Source organism: Canis lupus, chromosome 8 (genome assembly GCF_011100685.1).
Source record: "Canis lupus familiaris isolate Mischka breed German Shepherd chromosome 8, alternate assembly UU_Cfam_GSD_1.0, whole genome shotgun sequence".
In the NCBI taxonomy this organism is placed as follows: domain Eukaryota; kingdom Metazoa; phylum Chordata; class Mammalia; order Carnivora; family Canidae; genus Canis; species Canis lupus.
In genome coordinates this window covers 9,702,490-9,726,543 of record NC_049229.1, presented here as the reverse complement: position 1 = coordinate 9,726,543, position 24,054 = coordinate 9,702,490, and positions in this window count along the sequence as shown.

The following is a 24,054-nucleotide window of genomic DNA, read 5'->3' as shown; positions in this document are numbered from 1 at the left end:
TCTTGATTTGCTCTTCAGTAGAAACCAAATCTGTCTTCTGTGTCTCCGTCTTACGGTTCTTTCATTCTGATGTAACAGTTCTAATAGGATGGGCCTGTGAAATACCTGGCCAGTCAGGAGTCCATAGCTGAATAATTCCCAGCCAGAAGGTTGTGGGTTATTAAGTGATTGACACTATTTTTTAAAAAAATATTTTATTTATTTATTCATGAGAGACACAGAGAGAGAGAGGCAGAGACATAGGCAGAGGGAGAAGCAGGCTCCACACAGGAAGCCTGACGCGGGACTCGGTCCCGGGTCTCTAGAATCATGCCCTGGGCCAAAGGCAGGCACCAAACCGCTAAGCCACCCAGGGATCCCCTGACACTATTTTTTTTATACGGAGTCAAATAATGGCTTATTTCTGTCTTCCACATCACAGCAATCAATAATTAGAATTCCATTAGTCACTTCTTCTCTGGTAGCTCCACTACATACACAGCATCCTCAAATACTCACCATAGATGCATACTTTATAGCAGGTAGTTGGAGTGGCTCCAACAAATGATCTTTGAATTTGGAGAAAAAGTCTTTTAACTTCTGATATTGAGGTAAAGGTTTGTTTTCTTTTTTTTGTTGTTGTTATTGTTGTTTTGTTGTTGTTGTTTTTTGCCTTACTTTAAACATTTGCTTTTAGACTGGATCAGTGGGATGCCTGGGTGGCTCAGCAGTTGAGCATATGCCTTCGACTCAGGTTGTGATCCCGGGATCCAAAATCGAGTCCCTCATCGGGCTCCCTGTGAGGAACCTGCTTCTCCCTCTGCCTATGTCTCTGCCTCTCTCTCTCTCAGTCTGTGTCTATCATGAATAAATAAATAATTATTTTAAAAAAAGACTGGATCAGTCCAGGTCCAGAGGGAAGACATGATGTTTACTCCAGAAATTAGCCTAATGCCTAAAACAGATGATCACTGGATAGAACTTTTAGATTCTCAGTTTCTACTGCCTACTTTCATTCTATTACTCATGGTTATGTCACCTATCTCTACCCCCAAGCATGCCTCTATCTCCTACTTTGTAATTACTTTATTCAAAATATTCTTGCCTGATGATTACATCCCCCACTTAGTCATCATAAGTTTTGTATAATGTATATATTGTTTGTAATGTGTCATTTTCCTTTATATTGTTACATTGTAAACATGCTGTGTTAAAATATGTTAAATTGGTTTAAACAAGTTTCCTTTTTAGATGCCTTTAATTTAGCTCAGATTGGTCTAAATCTATGAAGAACCATATATTAAACACTCTTGAATAGCTTCTATGAAAAGAAACTTAATTTATGATGTTTAGTATTATACATTATACAGTTTCTTTATTTTTCACTCAGTTCATCATGCTGTGAAAATTCATGAATATTTAACTATTAAATGAAATGCAAAATTTTCATTATCATTTTATTGAAAACTTGACATCTTAAAATACCATACATACCATTAGTATTCTAATGCATTGTCACCTTATTGAAAAATGCTGCTAAAAAACAATACAGCCATTCAGAAAAAAAAATTTTGTCCGCCCAAGGCTATTAACTATAGTTCTACACATACATTAGTGACAAATAAGTGAAGCAGCCAATGCTCACAAAAGATGTCACTAAAATGCTAGGAAACAACTGTAACCATAGAAACCATCTCACACTGCAATCTGAACATCTTTTGTCAGTGTGTGACTAGAAATGAGATGCTTAAAATCATTAGACTATCAAAAATCTGAACATCTCTCCATTGAAATTTACATATTTAAATATTTTGAAACCTGCAAAAACTTCAACATGATACTTCTATAAAATATTGTTTCAGCTCCTAGCCCTCAACTATCAGTTTAGATATAACAACAAAAATTATACATGAAGACTTACAATTTTTTCCCCTCTATCTTTAGGCTATATGCATTGTCTAAGGAGCCTAAACAAACACCCCAGAGAACAGAGGTTAGCTCCAAGGGCTGTCTACCTTCCTGCTCTAAATCTTCACAATGGTGCCATTCTTCACCTTTCCTTTCTCTTTTGAACAATCAGTGGCTTAAATTGTACCTGCTCCAGCAAGACAGGTTTGCAGGTTTCATAAGCCTTCATGACAGTAAGTACAAAATTGTCTTAGATAATGAGATATTTAAATAAAGGATTTGACAAACCAGTGTAGGAGAGCGTGAGTTTGGATGAATGTGGAACAGCCTTTGCAACCTTGGATATGGAACTGACTTTTTCCCCTTGCCTTCATCTTCTCAGAAACTCCTGAAAGGTCTGGTTATTTAGCTGAATGCTCTGCATTTACGGGGCAGTGGAAGCCGTTTTCCTTGAAACCTCCATTTGAAACTAAAGGTTAAGAAGCATCTATAGCAGCCTGGATTACTGAGACTTTACTAGTTCTAAATCATTCTCCCTGCCTGCTTCAGACATCATTTGAAAGGCGCTCATAATGTGCAGGCACTGTTCTAGGCACATGGCACACATTAATGAACAAAGCAATGTTGACTTCCTTGCAGAGTGTGTATTTTATTTTAGCAGGAGGAGACAGGTAATAAACAATCCACAGAACAAATACTAAATCTATAATATGGTCTATAGACTTGATGTTTCTTGAGCACCTCATACCAGGGACCATTGTAGGCTTTTGAGATCCAGCACTGGACAAGATCGACACAACCCCGGCTCTCTTGGAGCTTTCATTCTGAAAGAATCTTAAGGAAGGATTTAGTAAATACATAGGCTGCTTAATATTTGAGGCCTTATCATTGGGATCACCCAGGGTAGCTCCAGCCATCTATAGCAATTCACATAAATAAGTTCTGTGGAATAATTCTTAGTGATTGATCATGTATCTAAAATATAGGGTGCTCAGTTCTCTATTCATTTCTTCTGTTCATACTTCTTTTTTCTTATGTCTAAATCCTCTTTCTAGGAAAATGAAAACCCTATCCTTCATGAATGGTTTCTATTTTCCTACTGCCAAATAATAATGATCTTTTTCCCATAAATCTCTATAAATCAAGCTTACCAAAGATTTAATAATAAATATATAACATGAAATATATATTGATATACTGATGTACAGACAGTCCCTGATTTGTTTAACTTAATGATTTTTTGACTTTATGGTGAGGGGAAAGTGTATGAATTCAGTAGAAAATGTGGTTTGAATTTTGATCTATTCCTGGGCTAGTGAGATGTGGTGTGATCTTCTCTCATGGTGCTAGAGAGAGGCAGGTGCTGTAGCTCCCAGTTAGCCTCATCATCATGAACACAAGCAACTGGTACACTTACAACCATTCTGTACCCATAAAACCATTCTATTTTAGGTAGGCTAAGCTATGAGGTTCAGTAGCTTAGGGATATTAAACGCATTTTTGACTTAGTATTTTCAACTTACAATGGGTTTATCAAGATGTAACTCCATTGTAAGATATGTATATGTGGAATACACATACATACATACAGTTTTTTTTTTGAATACTTATTATGAGCTGGGAACTATATTAAAAACATCATCTATATTCTCATTTAAACATTAAAGGAGCTTGTAGTGGGCAATATGACTTTTATTATCTGTGGAAGGAAAACAGAGGACTAGAACAGAATAGTAACTGGACAAAGGATACATAGCTAGTGACTGGTATTGCTAAGACTTGAACATTAACCCATCACACTTTGGTGTGTGCTTTCAACTCTCCCTGTTGAGTCAGGGAGAAAGGCAGACCCTGCTTCCTCACCTACCATGTGCCCCAAAGGGGCTCTCCTGAGGGACATGGCCTGTACTTTGTCATAGTGGTCCTGGAGCCTCTCCAACTCTCCTGTGGGTGGATCCTTTCTACTCACTGCATTCCAGCATCTTCTCTGCACAGCTGCATGATCTCCACTAACCACAGTGTCCACGATGTTCCTTCACAACTGCATATGCAATGGTAGCATTAGGGATCAAAGAAGAGTTTCTTGTGATTGCTTAATAATGACCTTCTGTACACAAATGTTTAGAAATCTTAAAGTTGTAAAGGACCATGAGGATATCTAACTCTCTCATTTTATTGATGACTAAATGGAGATTTAGAGGTGATATGAATTGTCTAATTACTTCACTAGCCAGTTAGCAGTGGAACGAGGTCTGAATCCATAAATTCTGTCTCTTTTAATAATAAATCAGCTCTTACACATATCTGTTGTTTGTGTGTGTGCATACAAATATGCAGATAACCAACAAAATACACGCATATATGTGCACTCCATATACTGAGAATTTTGTTTGCTTAAATTTGATTTCCATTTTAAATTTTACTCTGAAATATCACCTTTGTTTCTCATCTAATTTTTTCATGATTGTTTTAAACTGCCAACTGTAAAGTCACAAGTAACCTTGATTCAGGCAGGGCATTGGAGGAGAAACTAGAGAAATGATGTGAGTCTCACTCATCAAGCCTCCAATTCCCCACCTCCTCAGTGCCTCCCACAGAGCCCACAAGGTAGTCACATCTTGCACCACTCGAAATCCCTATGTCAAGTATGAATTCATTAGTGTTTTATAAACTATATATTATATATATGCATACACGTGTATGTATATAGAGAATATATACATCCAATAAGAAGGCCCATACATGAAATTTTCTTTTTCTTTACAAGTATAAATGTGTTACTAGTTACTATACCTTTTCAGATAATAGGGAAGACAATGCTTCTGAGTTTTAAAAAGTCTTTAATGATAAATGAACAAACTAATAAAAATTTGATAAAAATGGCACAGCAGCTTAATCTTTGCCATGCTAAGTCAAGTGTGAGCTTTGATTCCATTCCTCAATCACCAGAATGATATCGAATCTAAAATGTAAGTGATTTCTGTCCACACTGCAATGTAATATCCAGCTGTTTGCTTTTCTTCCGGCACCCTGCTGCCCACCCCGTCTCTAACCAAGGGCAAGAAGCACTATTAATCATTCTTTTGCTCATTATTGAACTGGATTCTTCTCAGAGTCACTGGCCCCCCAGGGCATGGGGAAACCTGCTTAGGCAGACCACCCAGGATTCCATAGAAAAGTGGTCATTCTAAAGGCAGGTGGTTGGTCTCCTGCTCAGGTTTCTGTTAAGACCCATTAACTTTGCCTTGATGGGCACTTGAGAGTATTAACTCCTTCATTCCCAAGGCTTCTAGGCACTAAAGTTTTTGAATATTTCAGGAGAATTATTGCTACTCGGAGTCCTGCACACCAGCAACTCCAGTTCTGTTAAGAGAACACCACCCCAGGAAAATTAGAGTAGAATCCAAATCAGAGCCAGGAAATTCCAGCAGGTACCTCTTAGAAAACTGAGAATGTTCTGTACTATGGAATTGAAGATACAGCTGTTTTTCAGGGGGTTTGGGAAGACTCTCTTGATATCTGAATACTTTCCTCCATTAGATTTCCAGTGATTGAAAATTTACCATTAAGGCTTCATTCCTTTTCACTTAAGATTTTCCCACTTGTAAAAAATGCAAATATGCTTGGGAGAGTCATCATACTAAGCTTTGTGAATGAAATGAACATTTTAATGAGAGAACTGACCAGAGTCATCCTAAGTACAGGCTTTGATAGAAGCCGATGACAATACTAAGAGGAGAGGGTGGGAATAAGGGCAAGTGGAGGTGCCAACACAGGAGGAAAGGAAGAAGGAAGGGAGACTAGATTTGCTGAAAACATTTCCTAATGTTAGTAAAGGCTATCAGGATTAAAGGATTATAGGAAAAAGGAAAGAAAGGTGGAGGGGTGAAGGAGAGGAGATGGGGGTGGGCGAGGAGTGAGTGTGTCTAGGAGTCAGAAACTAATGATGGGCTAGTAAAGCAAAAGATTAATTTTTTTAAGATTTCATTTATTTATTTAAGAGACAGAGAGATCATGTGCAGTGTGAGGGGCCGAGGGAGGAGCCGACTCCCTGGTGAACAGGAAGCCTGATGCAGGGCTTGATACCAGACTCCAGGATGATGACCTGAGCCAAAGGCAGCCGCTTAACCAACTGAGCCACCCAGGCACCCAAGATTAATTTACTTTAAATATAAACATCAGGCAGAAAAGAGGTAGTTTTTGTAGAGCGGACACTACGAGAGCAAAGAAGTTGATGTCATCATCGTAGTAAACTGGTTAGTAGTACAGGTAGAAATCAATACTCTGTTTTAAAATCATCCAATTTCTTTGTTGGTATCTTTTACTTTTTTCCACTAAAGTCTTCAAGGATGTACATGAAGCATGGAAACCTAGTAAATATTTATTGTATTGAATTGAAGCTGAAATGCTGCGTAACAGTTTTTCTTAAGCCTACTCCGTATCACTACCCTGGCAAATAGACCTGGAGAACTCTGAAACCAGAATTGAATAAAAGTGAACCTCTTTGCACTGGGTTTAACCACCTGTCAGTTGTCGGTGCTTTCTCCCTGACACAGACCATGGTTGCCATTGCAGGGGAGGAAAAATGCCTTTTTCATTTACCTTCAAGTTCTTGGCTGGGGCCCTGTTAACCAAAGACATATTATCAAGAGAAAAGCATACACATGTATTTAATGTAACTTTTATGTGGCATGTGAGTCTCCGTAAGGAAATGATAATCCAAAGAAGCAGTTAAACCTGAGTGTTCTTTTGCTGGGCTTCATGAAGCTTGGAGGGTTATGGAAAAATGTGATAGGACAAAAATGCTATGAGCTAAGAGTAGTAAACTGGAGGAAACTTTAAAGGCCTGTTCATTTAGATACCTTTTGGCGTCCCTAAGAGATAAGGCTGCTCCTTTCCTCTGAATATAGGAGAGATATGTCTTACATGAGGGTCTAATAACAGGCTTCCTAGGAAGGTCAGAAAATCTTTCAGGTACTTGCTGTTTTTCAGATTCCTTCAACTCAAAATATTCATTGTGCCAAGGTAGTGTATTTGAGGGTGGCCTGTACTGAACCCCATCACATCATCATCTGTATAGTTTCTCTATGTCTCACTTATGAATATTTATATATATGCTGCGTCACATGAAGCCCTTTCTCTTCTGGCCTTCACATTTGCTTTTCAGACTTAATATCCTCTATTAGACTTTTCTTAACTGACAAAACTAATTTGTCGTCACTGAGCTTTGCACCTTCCTTTTAGCTTCTACATGCAACAGTCTTGACCACAGAACCTTAACATATGCTGAATAGGACTTTGATACTGAAAGATCTAACAGATAATGTGTGGATCGTGAGGAGGAGATATGGATACTAATTCCATAGTAACTGTTGAAACAGTACTATAAAATATGACAGGAGCTATTGCTAAAATAATGATTCTAAGCTCTAAATTATGGTTCTAGTGTAATCCATAGGAATGATTCCAAAAACTCTAGGGTCAAATGGTCATATTTCTTTTTTTTTTTTCCAGTAAGGTGTATATTTCTCCTTTTTGTCCACTCTTTGGAGGTTTACACAGACCAGTTATGGTATAGGTATGAATATCTAATTAGGATAATTTGGAGTTTGGTTCCTATGATGCTATACAGTGTGGTTAATAATGAGCCCTACAGAGACCACAATAGTGCTAATCTCTAGCAGCTAAGTCCTATCACTAGCTCTCATGGTCCTTGGAGAGAAGATGGTCATCCTGGAGAAAGGCTGGAGGGAAGATGGAGGGAGAATGCCTAAACTTAGTTAAAGATTCTCAGGATCATCGGATCATCCTTTGCTCTAAGATCTTAAGCTCTTTCAGTCCCATACATAGGTCCCTCCAAGGCATTCACAACTCCAGGCACACTGAATCACAGATAATCTAATTAGCCACTCCTGCATAGGGCTTGAAATACCTGCTATGTGGATCTGTCCGCTAGTTGTTGGATAATTTTTCTTTCTTTCTTTCTTTTCTTTCTTTCTTTCTTTCTTTCTTTCTTTCTTTCTTTCTTTCTTTCTTTCTTTCTTTCTTTCTTTCTTTCTTCTTTCTTTCTTCTTTCTTTCTAAGATTTTATTTATTTGAGAGACAGAGCAAGAGAGAAAGAGAGAGAGCATGAACAGGGGCTACGGGTAGAGGGAGAAGAAGACTCTCTGCTGAGCAGGGAACCCAATGAAGGACTAAATCCCAGGACCCTGGGTTAATGATCCAAGCTGATGGCAGACTCTAAACCTAGTGAGCCACCCAGGCCCCTAAGGATAATTTTTCATTCTCAACCCTTGAAACACTAGAAGTCTCCTTACATCTTTTTTCTTGACAATAAAACCATCCATCCAATTTTTAAGAGTGGTTCCAGTTTTACCCATCTTTACCATTTCTTTAGATGGTAGGGCGGAGATAAATTTTTGTGTATCAGAGGTGAATTATCCTCATAAGAATCTTCAAGGAGATTTTTCAGCATCTCTTTCTCACTACAGCTTAGAAAAAAAGTCCAATTTTAAATAGACTATCCATCTACTTTAGGTATCTCCCGGAGTAATTTTGTTAGTACTACATTGAAATTCTTCTGGTGGCATTCGAGTATATATCATATTTAAAATGCTTCTGGAAGCATGGTGTGAGGAAGAGTATCTCAATTTCAATGGCTCTTAGAAGAATGGTTGATAGCGTTTTTTTAGTTGGCAAACACTTAGAGATTATCCAATTGAGGGCAGCAATTAGACTTCAGAGTGACTCCAGTTTCCTCTCTCATGTCATATATCACTGATAGAACTCTTTCTCAATGAACCTTTTTTCAGCACCACAGTCCTTCCCAATTTAACACTAGGAAGACACTCCCAATTGATCAGAATTGATAAGCAACATGAAACCTATTTGCCACCTAGATCTAGCTTCATCTTCTTTGTATATGATAGAGCAAGGAAAGGAAAGAGGGAAGGGGGAGGGTCAGAAGGAAGAGAGAAAGGGAGAATCTTGCTGAGATTATATAAGTTTTTTGGTATCATTGAGAGTACAATTTGTATTGTGCCATCCTTTAACATTTTAATTAATGTTAATAGTTTTTGCTTCACAAAGCTCATATTATAGAATTAATTCCCTTTAGAAAGCAGCCCCATGAGATAAGTTATAGCACTGTACGATATAGAGGATCTGAACATCATTAGAATAAGGGACTTTGTAGCCTTTTAATTTCCAAGCAACTTCGGTATTATTGAGAATATAGCTAATAATCCCAAGCTGAGAAGTGATGGTATGATTGGGTTGCAGTTCTTTAATGAGTGCCTAACTGCCAAATGGACTAAAATCTCAACTTCCTGCTGTCACTCTCAACAGGGAGACTGAAAGCAAGGTCAAGGGTGTGGGCTCATCCTTCAGTTATTTTGGAATTAATGGTCCGCTTAGGTTGGATCTATATAATGCCACATCAGTTCATTGAAAATGAAAAATTAGGTCAATCACTTAGCTATTTTGATATCCAAAGAAAAGTAATTGATGTGTCCATTCTGAGTTTTAGGCGTAAATCATTGAGATCCATTATTTGTAGTATGGATAGACAAAAAATACTATTAAGTTATGTGACCCAATAAAATAGATGATATTTAATATATTTTATATCCAGGCCCAATGCTAAGAACTGGTAGTTTATCTTTTTTTTTTTTTAAAGATTTTATTTATTTATTCATGATAGTCACACACAGAGAGAGAGAGAGGCAGAGACATAGGCAGAGGGAGAAGCAGGCTCCATGCAGGGAGCCCGATGTGGGATTCGATCCCGGGTCTCCAGGATCGCGCCCTGGGCCAAAGGCAGGCGCCAAACCGCTGCGCCACCCAGGGATCCCAGAACTGGTAGTTTAAACATATTATTTTATTTAACCTTCACAATAGCCCTCTAAGGCATATACTATTTTCCCTGCTTCAGAAATGAGTAGTCAGAAGCATATTTATCTTTCTTTTTTATTAAAATATGGATTCTATATTTATTTAATTAAAACAAATATTGCTTTATTCTGTGGTTAATTGTAAGCCTAAGGAGTTTCTATTAAAGTGGATCAAATAATAGGGTCTAAGTACTGCCATTTTTTTGGTTTCTAGAATTCTTCACAGTAAAAAGTGAATTTAGCAAAACACCTTGAATATCTGGAATGTTGAGGCCTTTCAGGAGAATTGCGACCTTGGTAGGGGTAGGACTTTTTATCTTCAGTCTTCTCTTTCCTCACAATACACAATGGATTGAGGTCACAGTGACAGAATTTAAATCCTGTTTGCATTCACCCAGCCCCCACTTAGAGGAACTGTATCATATTGGTGCCAAGGAAGAATATTGAGAGAGCTGATCTAGATATTCCATTTGCCAAGATCATCCATAAAAAAGTACATGGTCCTAGAAAGTTATGCTATATATTGCCAACCCTTCAACATTTTTTTAATATACATCAAATGACTGAAGTAAACAAGGAGAGAAGCCTTAAGGGAAAAATAAGTCAAAAATAGTCAATAAATAAGAAGAGGGACATGGAAGGTAGATATGAAAGTATTAGCATTTTGCCTTGGTAATGATAGAGGAATTGGTGGGTCAGTTGTGGGTATGTTTATGAGTCCTACATCATTTCAATACCTGTGGGTAAACTCCCTCTTTTACCTCAATCAGTTACCTCCTTGAGTTAATAATAAGTTCTCATAGATGAGGCTTCCTTCAAACTTTGGAGCTCATATAATAACTGAGTACACTTTTACCCTTTTTCAACTGTACACTTTGGATATAGATAGATCTACATGCCAGGTTTCTTCCTTGGTAGGACATGGGACAGTGCTCTGATTAGAAACATGTGTTAGCATACAAGACTTATCCAAGATGGCATATAAAAGCCATCTCTCCAGGCCTATGCCTTGTACAGGGGAGTGAGGATGGTGGTTAAGTGTGTGCATGTGTGGAAAAATTCTCAAAGGCAGAAGATATAATTGAAAGAGAAGTAGGAATAGGTATGCAGCATAGGAAAGGGAAATATCACAGGAAGCAGGAAGTAGAAAAGACTCTTTGACACTGAAGTTGATACCTAAGAAATATTTAGTTGGCAGAACTATTTGGTTAGGGGAAATGGTATCTGACCAGGGTTGACAATGTTTGGCCAGGAAAAATAAGCAAAAAGCCTTCTTTTCCCTTCTGGATCAAACTCAACTCCCTAGCACTCTGAAAGATGCAGAAGGTACTGCCTACAGTATGGGGTTATTTGGAGTTTTGGGAAATCTCATCTTCTATTTATGTAGCATGGAAAAGTCAGGGACCAAAATGTATTAGCATGATAAAAATGATGATATTTACAGATGTTTAAAACTCACGTACAGATTATTATATTGATGCCCGTTAATCATACTGCAGTTTAGAGAGGGCTGCTAACTCTATCCTGTTCAAAGAATTGTACCTCAGCAGCCAGTTTGTCTCAGATTTAGCCCCTGGCTAAAGGACAGGAACAGACAGGAAGTACAAGTAAGTTACCAAATAAAAATATTTCAGTGCTTTTTTGCTTAAAAAGTAGCTCAGCGATCTATAAATTGACTGAACTTGGCTTGGTTTAACTTTGCCAAATATTGTCATCATCTTTGACTCATTGATGCTATACGAAGCTGCAGTTTTTCCATCATGGGTGCATGTTCTTTTGGTAGAGTTAGATGTTCTTTTTTGGTACTCTTTATCAGTTCCCTTTTCTCTAGTCTTTCTGCTCACTGTTTTTCTAGGCATTAAGTTCAATCACTGGAAATTGCACTGACATGTAACTGCAATCATAGTCTTTGGAGGATGGAAATAATTAAAATAGATTATATTCACATTTCATATCTTTTTATAACTTCATATACTTTAATACACCCACAACGACAGGTAAAAGTGAGTCAAGATTTCCATAAAGAGACATTTCACCTTGTGTCTAATTGAAAATGCAAAATAAGAAGTGAGTTTTAGAAATAAAGCCACATTGGAACAGAGGCTTTGGCATATGAATGAGTTAGTGCCTCAGAAAAATGCGTAAGCAAACCTATTGTTTAAATATAAAAATCTTTCTACTTTTATTTTTGTTGGGAGAAAGAAAAGGGTTGGATATTTACTAGTCATGAGCTTGGACAAATTTCTCAATATTCTGGGCTTGAGTTTTCCCATCTGTGAAATGAGGAGATTGAATTAGATTTAGTATTTCCTCTAGTTTTCAATTTCATGTTTCAGATTTGAAAATCATAAAAAAGTTCTACATAAGAGGTGAGTTCTCTGGGGAAGAAGCAAAGTCTTCAGAAGATGCCCTAACTTAATTGTGATTTTAAAATTTTCCTTGTCTGTTACTGTGACTGGAATGTCCATGTCTAAGAAGAACAGAATCATTCTCCCTTGGGCAGAGCTTGATAAAGTTCTTGTCCTTTATATTAGTTCTCTAAGAAGCATTGTACAGGTCCTTTGGTCCTTTGGTCCCCTTAGTGTGTGTTCTTGAGCAAATGGAATGAGCAGGAGTGAATTTAGAAAGCTCAGCAAAAAGCAAGGCCAACTCACAAAAAGTCTTATATGCTTTAAGAAAGGCTTGGCCTTCTCAGCACGTTATTAGGAAGATGATGAAAAGCCGTCAATAGCTTTTAAAATTTTAGTTGTTTTGTGTATGTGGAAGGTCAGGAAAAGAGGGCCGTTGATGACCCTTTGGTTTCTGTCTTGGAAAACTGGGAAGATGGTGGATGTTTGGGTAGAGAAAGTAATGGGCTCAATTTTATGCATGGTGAATGAAATTATAGCAGGAATGGTTGTGAGAGAGGAGTGGAGGCAGGAGGGGGAATGTTGACTTTGGAGCAGAAGAAGAAAATAGAACCCAACAAGAAAAGGTGGAAGCCTTATTGGCACAGCTGTGGGCCTCACAATACTGGGGCCTCTTGTCACCTGCTGCCATTGGCTTGCTCAACTCATTAAACAAACACTCTATACCTCAGGGGACCCGTGGTATGGGAGAGACAAACAGAGAAAAATTACAACACCATTGGATGAGCTGGCATCATGCTGCTTTCTGTATTCCTAATGCTAAGCATGATGCCTGATGAATAGTGAGCCACTTTATGCTTATTGAATAAATGGATAAATTAATTAATGAAGTTCTGTAATAAAAGTATATAAAACATGATATGGGATTATCAAAGAAACAATAAGTTATTTTTGAGTGGAGAGTAAAAGTCGGATAATATTTAACAGAGAAGGCTCATTTAATCTGGGATTTACTCAAGGCAGAAAATGGCTGAGAAACAGTTGAGGTAAAATAATGACATTTGTAAAGTTATGTTACTATTAAAGTGAATCTATTCTTTATTTTGAGCACTTGCCTTTTGAGACAGTGGTGTTGAGCTCTATTTTATGGATTATCACAGAGGGATTTATTTTTTAATTCTTAGAAAAAGACATTCGCTGTTGAAAATATGCTTCTATTTCATGGTTTTTAAGATTGCTAAACTATTATGCTTTGTGCATAAAATAAACAGAAATGGTGTGCACGTTTTCCCCCACTTAAATAAAACCAAGAAAATAATTCAACTAAGCTATTCCCTCAATCAGTGAGTGAATGATGTAATGATGCTTTTCTGTGAACAACAGCATCAATATTGATGAGTAAACTCTGACAATATTCAAAGACTTTAGTTTTGGAATGAATAAGTGTGGAAAGTGTGGACTGAATTAGGTTTGAAAACTACTATTACTTTTTTTCAATAAACCGTAGAGCTGAAGAGTCATAAATATTCATGTTTCCAGTCTTCCTCCTTTCAATCTTCACAGACTATAGTCTAGAACCTTGTTCTAAGATATCAGCATTCTGATATATTGTTGTAATTTATTTATGCAAAATAAGAGAAGATTTCCTAGACTATTTGTCACATATGTCTCCATCCTTAATCAAGAGAAATATTCTGGTTTCTGAGGATATGGCAGATCAGGAAGAGAAACAAAATTTACCTAAATGAAAAATAAAAGGCAACCAATAACCAAAATTTGATTCTGATTATTAAAGTTCAGTAGAATTCCCAAAGAAATAAATTCTCTTTTTAGCTATTTGCCTTGTTGCATGTTGGTAACAAATAGCTTGATATACACAACAGCCTCGTATGTACCTCTGAGAAATTTATATTTCACCTTCTGCTCCTGGATCTCTACTTATATTCTGGTATTTTTTCCAAAAGAATTACTTTTATGAACACATTCAGTAGGCAAAAAAACATTCAGCACAATTTTATTAAATGCTTCCATGTATACCCGTCACCTTCACAGTTATGTTGGAGGATTCTGGGATGAAAAAGACATAACCCCTGTCCTCCACATGCTTTATTTGCTAATGGGAAGAGTGGGAGTAGGTTGGGAGTTAGATAAGTACTCAGATGACTCTGCTTCAGGCAGAGTAAGAATCATGGAGAAAAAACTCAAAATGCTATAAGTGAAAGTAACTGCCTCTCAAAGCATCAGAAAAAATAATCATGAAAACCTTCTATGTGTCAAATGCTATGAGAAATAAAAAGGCAGAAGACATGGGTCTCAAAGTCTTCATAGAAATAAAACCGCAAAAATGGGATTCAGTAAATATTTTTACTTGAATGGTAAACCCCCAAGATAATTCATTATAGATAAGGAAACTGAGACTGAGAGAGGTAAAACAGATTATTCACAGTCACATATGTGGAAAGTTGCAGAGGGAAGTTTTGTCTGATAATGTGATAGATCATTATAATAATGGCCCCCAGTGAATCACACCTCCCTATGTCCATGTGCCTTTGCAAGTGAAGTTGTTGTTCCTCCCAGGAGAGAGAGTCTATTTCTCTATCTCAGATCTGTCCTGGCCATATGGTGGATGTGACATTATGTGAGTTCTGGAGCCTAGGTTTTAACACACTATACAGCTTCTATTCTTTATGGTGTAACTTTGAGACTACCATGTTGTGAAGAGATCCATTGTAGCTCCATGGAGAATGAGGGGCCATGTAGAGAGAAGCCAAGCTTCTGCAACTGACAGCCAACACCAATTTCACTACATGTAAATGAGACTGTTTTGGACCTACCAGCCCCAGTCAAGCTGTCAGATGACTACAGCCACCTGAGTGAACTCCTGCCAGACCAGCAGAAGAATTGCCCAACAAATCCTCAGAAATGTAAGAAATAAGAAGTGACTGAGTTTTGGGGTTGTTTGTTATGCCTCAGGGCATAACACTGAAACAAATCAAAGCTCTTGCTTTTTTCTAGAGAGCAAAATATATAGTATATTGCTTGGAACATGGTACATATTCATTAAATGGTAATTTATTATTATTATTATTATTATTATTATTATTATTATTAGATTAGGAGGCAAAGCATACACATTCAGATATTTCACTAATAGCAGTGATGATAGATAGCAGTGTGTTAAACAGATGCTGTGGGAATTTAGGTGACATTCACTCTGGAATGGAAGGGTTGGATAGCATTGCCACTAGATCTTGAAGCTTGTAGGCACTTGATAAACCTGTAGAAATCCCACTGTACTCAAAAATTTTGCCTGGATCAGCTTATGGTCACTAAACTTATAACCACTGCCCACTTCTTTTTACTGTTTTTTATGTTATTAAGGTGGAAGAATATGAGCCCCTGCTAGCACTTCACAAGTCAAAGAATTCTATTAAAAACAAGAGAATTCTAATAAAAACAACTGCCGCAGAAAAAGAAAGTTTAAATAGGCAATAGGCAATTACCTGAGACCTGTTCCCTGATTCCCCTTGGGCAGTTTTCTGGAAGGTGCTGGCATATGAGTCAGTGCACAATTTCATGACTGGGAGGGAGGTTATCAGAGCAGGATATTCCTTTTTTTAGGGAAAAAATAAGGCATATCAACATAAAAGTCTTTTAAACTTTCTTGATAACCAAAATGATCTTGAATTTTTAAGACATCTTGAAATACTTTAGAAGGCATTTCAAGTCATCACTGTTTTGATATTGCCAAGAGGTTAGTCTAAGTGTCATTGCCCTTGAAAGCAATTTTTTTTAACCAAAAGATAATTTAATCATTAAATGGCAATTTGGCCCAATAAGCAGGAGTAAGCCAGTATCAGCATGAATTTCAAAAACCTGCTAAGAGCTATAAATATAGCCTGCAATATTTTGCAATATCTAAAGTGTTTGGCCTAATGTTGAACATGCTCCATTGTTCAAACCAGCTGTGTTCTTTCACTCTTTCATTTCTATAAAACTAGGATAAAGGCTGTCAAAGCAAATGCGGCAGCAGCAGCAGCAGCAGACTTTCTTGCTGAAAAGTTCTGTGTACATAGTACATAGCAATCTCGATGGAACTTTGAATGTTTCAAACCAGAACAAAATCTTCATCTAATTATAAGTGAACTATATTAAGCACAAAAGGCAATTTCAAATTATACTGAACAAAGTTACATTTTACTCTTTGCTTTCAAAATGCATTTATCGCAATTTCACAAACTAATTGCAAATTCATTTTGCTTAATTTTCTTAGGTTATTTCTTTTATTGCTTTCAAGTGCTCTGCGTATTTCTGAACCATCAAAATCCATAAGGAAGATTTAGAGGAGCCTTTTTTTGTTGTTGTTAATTTGTATTTAAAATTGTAGAATAGAAAATGAATCATTCTTTTCGTTTCTAATTCTTGGATTAATGTGGTGACCACTAAACCAGTTCCAGTTAATACAGTCACTTATACAGTCATTCAATGTAGAGGGAGAAAAAGTTACCAGTGATTTGAAAAACTAGATTTAGAGAAATACATTACATTTTTAGAGACAAACTTAAATGGAGCTGTATGTAACTGACTTCCATTTATACCTATATGATTGCAGGTGTTTGTATAAAGACCTGCATGGTTTCTTAAACAGAGGCAGCTCTCCATTTTCTACCAAGGCTGATTATCTACTGTATAGATTAACTGTGGCAAATGGTTCATTTAAGGCTGGTTAATTCCAGTGTGTCTTCCCCAATTACATGCTGTGTCTAGCTAAGATAAAACAATTCTTGACTCTAAAACTCCTGCATTCCAAAGTTAAACACACGTTGAAATTGTTTTGTTATTATATTTGTGGTCTGCCTTCCTTTTGCACCATTAGTAGGGATGGTGGATCATCCAGGGCCAGTGTGCAGCGTGTACAATTTTGTTTCAGTTGTTTCACAGACAAAGCTTGTTTTTATAAGGAATAAATTCATATTTTCACATGGCCTTTATTCATAGCTGACCTAGGGGAAGTGTCAGTTCCTAAAGAGTCTGCATTATTTCTTAGGTGTGGTCTGTGTGTGTGTGTGTGTGTGTGTGTGTGTGTGTGTGTGTCTGTTTGTCTGTCTGTGGAGGATCCTTGGGTGGAGAGTAGGGTCCAGTTCTGTATTTTCTCCCCTGCGATGGCACAGATAACTACTAGAATTGGATTTCTAGGCCCACATGTTTAATAGTATTACTCTATCTTCCTGTGACTAAGTAAATTGTTTATGTGCTTGTTAATTAATTGCCCCCAAATAACAAGTGTGTATGTTCTTTTCTGCATATTGTAGATTTTAGCAGTTTTTGCTTGAGGGGAATGTCATAAAATTGTAATAATAACTTACATTTACATAGCACCTTCAATACTTTCATACTAAAGGAACCTAAAATACTTTGAAATTTCCCTGAAGAGTTTTAAGAGCTATAGATATCTTTCCTTAAATGTCCTGAAATATCATCTTGCCTTTAATTAAAATACAGTCATTCTTAAGACATAGCCATAGAAAATGAGAGGTATTATCTTCTTGGATGGAATTGGGACTAATCAAGGATTTTGGATCTAAGGAGCCTGTTTAAGGATACAGAGATCTAATTCATGATTATTTTGATCTCAGCTCTGTTCTTACTTGACTCACTTTCTTAGGATCCTAAAATCTACCCCAAACCCTAGGAAAGAGTCCTTTCCTCCTTTTTGTATGCCTCCCCTTCATCTAACTGCCTCCTCTTCCTCCTTTGTCTTCCTTAATATGGTGACCTGATCCTTCCTCCTACTTAGTTGATACCCAAAATTTATGGCGCTATTCTTAATAGCAACTATTGGCTTTTCAGATTCTTGCTGAAATCATAATCTTAAGTTTTCTATTGCCCAATTCTTACTAAACTTTTAGCTGAAAGAAATAGTTGTCTCATGGTATGCCCTGAAGGATTTCCAGATGGCTTTTTTCTCCCCAGATATTTAAATATTTACCCTTAAGATCATTTCAAACCACAAGAGACCTGGGTAGGTTAAGCATTTTATTTTACTCTCTCAGGAAATTATTTTTTTCCTGAATTTTATTTAGTAATTTATTTTTATTTTCAAGAATTATTTTGGATAGGTGCTTTAAAAAACAACAAGTGCTTTTATTTAAGTTTTTCTTTTTTAAATTTATTTGAGAGAGAGAGGGAGAGCATACACACAAGCAGGGGTAGAAGCAGAGGGAGAAGGAGAACCAGGCTCCCTACTGAGCAGGGAGCCCAACGCTGAGCTTGATCCCAGGACCCCAGGATCATGATCTGAGCTGAAGGCAGATGCTTAATCAACTGCACCGTCCACGCACCCCTGGACAGGTGTGTTTATGAGCTGTGCTTTACTGTTGTGCAATCCTCTAGATTAAGGAGAGTTGGGAAACAAGATCACTTGAAAGTTGTTCTGTTTGTCCCAGGAGTGTTACTACAAAGTGCATGGCAATCACACAAAGTTCTCTTTATGTTGGATCTGAGAGAGACATTTCTCTCTAGTCTCAGTACTGGGACAGGCTTGACTTCTTTATAGCAACTGTGTTATTTTTATATTATAGACACTACCAATCAAATCTTATTTTTCCTTGGCTGCTCACAAGCTCACAGCCAAATTTGTAACCCACTTCTAGGAGCTATGCAAACTTTGTAGCCTACATTTCTCTGTGCTACTCTTTCCCCTGGCTTTATTTTCCTTCTCTCTCTCTCTCTCTCTCTCTCAACCCACCTCTTATTATTTCAACATGATTTACTGTATTTTTTATTCTGTCTTATATCCTTTGCAAATTAGAGAGCAGTAGATATAAACAAGCAAATAAATAGCAAGGAGGAGCATTCTGTGGGACCCCAGGGGTGCCTGGATTATTTCACATATAGCTGAGACACATGCCCTCACTCAGTGCTGCCAGGCTATGTGACATTCCCAAGCTGCATCTCTGGGGACCTGGGCCTTTAGACATTGTAGCAGAATATTCTACTCCGGTTTCTAAGAGGAAAAGGTGCTCTGAGCCCAAGTGAAAATTCTAGTCTTTAGTATTTTTTTTTCCCTTTCCATGTTAGATATCAAAATTCTTAAGGTATGTAATAGGATATTTGAAGTGAATTCCAACTCCATAAATATCCCAATGAAGAGATCATAGGAAGCTCAGAACTGGCTGTCTTTATAGCTTATGGCTCAGGTATTCCATATGGAAGGGAATACTTGGGCAGTAGGGATGAAACAAAGCCAGACACTAGATGGCCATACTTGGCTCGAACAGCCCCCAAGTTGAAAGAGTGAGTGGTGTGCTGACTGATGGAAGAGAAAGCTGAATGGTCATCATACTGTCTCCAGGGACTCTTTTTCATGGGTTAGGCAAAACAGTTGCCATCAGGGTTCTTAGAAGTGTCAGAGGTGCAAGAAGTGATCCAGGGACCAGCCATATAGGGCAGGACATTTTAGAGGGCAGAGATCTCAGATAGTTGGCAGGTTGGTCAATCAGTTTTAGGACCACTGACCTTGGATTCAGGGAAATGATTCCATTTTCTCCTTTGCTTGCCTGGCAAACAGTTAAGCCTTTTGCACCAATGCAAGTCCATGTATGCAGTTGTTGGCCTATTGGGGAAGGCAGGAATAATGATGCCAAATGGCAAATTTGAGTCCAGAATGTTACCCTGGCACTGCTCATGTCCTAGTTCCTGCCCTGTACTAGGATTCTGGCAGAAACGAATTGGAAATTGTTTTTGTTTTTTTGTTTTTTTTTGGAGTATGGAAAATGGGAGGTAGTTCAGGTAAACAAAAAGGAGCCTAGATGAAGTTTTATTTCTTTATATTGACACTGTTCCCAGCTGTGAAATTTTGTCCATCTTTGAGATCTAATTTTACTTGAAAAAATAAGGACAGGAAAAGAAGATAACTGCACACCATCTCTCACTCTCTTACCAGCTTCTGCAGAGGTAAAAGATAGAACATTTTATAGTTATATTAGTTCCAAGTATATAATATAGTGATTTAGTAGACTTGCTGGAGCTTCCCCAAGAAGTAGAGCAGTTGGGATTGGGACACATGAGAAACATTTTGAATTTTCTGAAAGAAGGTGATAAGGTAATAAAAGCTGAGATCAATTTAGAAAGTCTGACTAGAATTGAGGATCTCATTGCCTAGCCTGAGCAGCCACACTTTTCGGTCTTTGTATGAATTTCAAGTGACAGCAGGGAAAGGAGTCATCTGCTCTACAAACACCATGCAGTTGTGGTAGTTGTAATGGCAGAGCCCATAGATAATATCATGCCAACTAGAGGTCAGTGAGAGGTGAATACAGGTCTGTAGCCTGCACACCTGGGGCTGGCTTAAGGCCTTTGGCACTCTCCCCTGTTTACGTGAGTCAGCCCTCAGAGATCCTTTGGCTTCCTGTCTGATTTTTAAGGCATAGCCAGATTGGAGAGGCCAACTAAACTGAGCTCTCTGGACTACACCAGACAAAGGAGACCTTTGGTTTTGACTGTGGTCCCAGATCTCCTTGGGTCCAACCTTCTTCTAGCAGCATCATTCTACTTAACTGTTTATAACAAGATGTCACTTAAACCAGCTCCCCTAGTTGCTTGAGATAAATAGCACAGAGGGAGAGAGAGAACTGAGGGAGAGTAATATAAAAATGTGTGCTTTTAGCTGAGATTTTCAGCTACTCATTTTGATTTTCAAAATAGCCCCCATTTCTGAATTCTGAGTTTCTGGGAGAAAGATGTGAAATCTAATGATTGTCATTTAGGTTTTCCAGTGGTTCCTTGGTACTGGAAAGTAAGAATTGGAAGAGCAGGCACAGGATTGCAGCTGGTCAATTTTGGTTTTCCTTCTCCCTATATTGTCATCACAATGGTACTATTTTGTATAGGTGTGTATCTTCTCCATCTTCATGCCCTGCTTTAAACTCTGGCAAGGGATATATGAAAAATTTCTCCCTAAAGGGAGAAACAGTAGTTGTAAACTACTGTTAAAAAATTATTTCAGTACAGAGTAATGTAACCCCCCCCCATTGTATAGTCTTCCATTCAACAGATAATTGAGAACCCGCTTTACATAAACACTGTCATATGAACCTTAAAAGGTAAGTGGAATGGTCTTTGCCTTACAATTAAACAAGGAAACTATGATATATATTCAACTATCTTTTTTTAAAATAGATTTTATTGATCCATTTATGGGAGACACACAGAGAGAGGCAAAGACATAGGCAGAGGGAGAAACAGGCTCCATGCAGGGGAGCCTGATGCAGGACTCCATCCTGGGACCCTGAAACCACACCCTGAGCCAAAGACAGACACTCAACCACTGAGCCACCCAGACATCCCTATATTCAATTACCTGTAATATTTGGCTTGCTATGACACATGCATTGGAAAAGTTGGAAGGAAAGCTCTCTGGATAGTCAGAGAAGCTGGAGGAAATTTTCCTTCATTCTTTTTTTTTTAATATTTTATTTATTTATTCATGAGAGACACGGAGAGAGAGGCAGAGACATAGAGGGAGAAGCAGGCTCCATGCAGGGAGCCCGATGTGGGACTAAATCCCGGGGCTCCAGGATCACGCCCTGAGCTGAAGGCAGATGCTCAACCACTGAGCCACCCAGGTGTCCTGAGGAAATTTTATTTTTAAAAAATTTTTATTTAAAACTCTTTTGGCTTTTTAAAGTTTTATTTAATTCCAGTTAGTTATATTAGTTCCAAGTATATAATATAGTGATTTAGTAATTCCATACATTACCTGGTGCTCATCATGACAAGTGCTGTCCTTAATCCCCATCACCTATTTAACCCATCCCTCCCCTCTAGTAACCTTCATAGCTTGTTCTATATAATGAAGAGTCTGTTTCTTGATTTCTCTCTCTCTTTTATTCCCCTTTGTTCCTTTGTTTTGTCTCTTATATTCCACACATGACTGAAATCATATGTGTTTGTCTTTCTCTGACTGACTTATTTTACTTAGCATAATACTCTCTAGCTCCATCCATGTTATTGCAAATGGCAAGATTTCTTTCTTTTTTATGGCTAATATTCCTATATATATATATATATATACATATATATATATATATATATGCCCTTCTTTATTCATTTATCAATTGACAAACACTCAGGCTGCTTTGATAATTTAGCTATTGTTAAATAATGCTACAATAAACATAGGAGTACAAGTATTCCTTCATGTTAGTGTTTTTGTATTCTTTTGGTAAATACCCAGTAGTGAGATCACCGGATCATAAGGTAGTTCTATATTTAGTTTTTTGAGGGTCTTCCATACCATTTTCCATAGTGGCTGCACCAGTTTGCATTCCCACCAACAGTGCATGAGTGTTCCTCTTTCTTCACATCCTTGTCAATACCTATTGTTTCTCATGTTGTTGATTTTAGCCATTCTGACAGGTGTGAGGTATTATCTCATGAGATAGCACAGTGAAGTTTTGAAATACATATCTCTGTTGGTAGGTGTAGATGAATATTTTTTTTCATATGTCTCTTGGCCATATGAATGTCTTCTTTGGAGAAATGTCTGTTTATGTCTTTTTCCCATTTTTTAATTGGATTACCTGTTGTTTGGATGTTGAGTTTTATAAGTTATTTATAGATTTCAGATATGAACCTTTTATCAGATATGTCATTTGCAAATATCTTCTCCAATTCAGTAGGTTACCTTTTAATTTTCTTCATTGTTTCCTTCATTGTGCAGAAGCTTTCTATTTTGATGTAGTCCCAATAGTTTACTTTTGCTTTTGTTTCCCTTGCCTCAGAAGACCTATCTATAAAAAAGTTGTATGGCTGATATCTCGGAAGTTACTGCCTGTGTTGTCTTCTAGGATTTTTATGGTGTCATGTCTCACATTTAGGTCTTTCATCCATTTTAAATTTACTTTTGGGTATGATGTAAGGAAGTGGTCAAAAAAAAAAAAAAAAAAAGAAAGTGGTCCAGTTTCATTCTTTTGCAGGTTGCTGTCCAGTTTCCCCAGAAGAAATTTTCATTAAAAGATCAGAAAATGTTTTTGTAAGACTGTAGCTTTTATGGCCAAGACTTGAAAGATAGATATTATAGAATTCGAGAGTTAGAAATGAGGAGGGAAGGCATTATAGTAACATGGATGACATGGGCTATAAGGCCAAGGGTGGTTCAGGGAACAGACACTGGCCCAAGTATAGGCTATATAATAATATACCTTAATAATAGCTTATCTTTAGAAAATTTTATGGTCTCCACATCTTTCCCCTATATTTTATCTGATTTCATCTTTATAACAACTCCACAGGGTGGGCCTCCATTGAGGACCAAGTTAATGATTTTTTTCCTCTTCACTGGGCAATAGGGAGCCATAAAAGATTATATCTGAGATGGGCTTAGTGAAGGGCAAACCATCTAGGAGGATTTTTTCTAGGCTAGATTGGAATGGGAAAGTCTGAAGTTGAGGAGACCAATTCTGACACTATGGTGGTTGTGTAAGTTGAGAATGAGAGCATAGAAAGAGAGGAATAAGGAGAGGATACATTCCCAAAGTAGAATTGCAGATCAATTGGAAGTGGTTTGAATACTTCAAGAGGGACTAAAAAGCCAATATATTATGAAATTCTCTGCTGTGACCATTCATCAGTTAGTTAATTTTTCTTTGTATTCTCAGAAGATTCTGATAACTTCAGCAGTTCTTTCTGCCTCATTTTATTGTTATTTACATATTTCATACTCTTACTAGGTTGTAAGCTTCTGCCAGATAAGAATAATGCTATTCATCTTTGTCTTTCCTGGGAGGAAGCATATAGCTTGGTCACTTGCACATAAGTAGTATTTAATAAACACTTGCCATACTTAACTAGTTTGGCAGTGAACGACCAAAGGAAAGCTTAAAACAGCAGGGTTTCAGGAAAGGGGTTATTTATTTTAAGAAGCA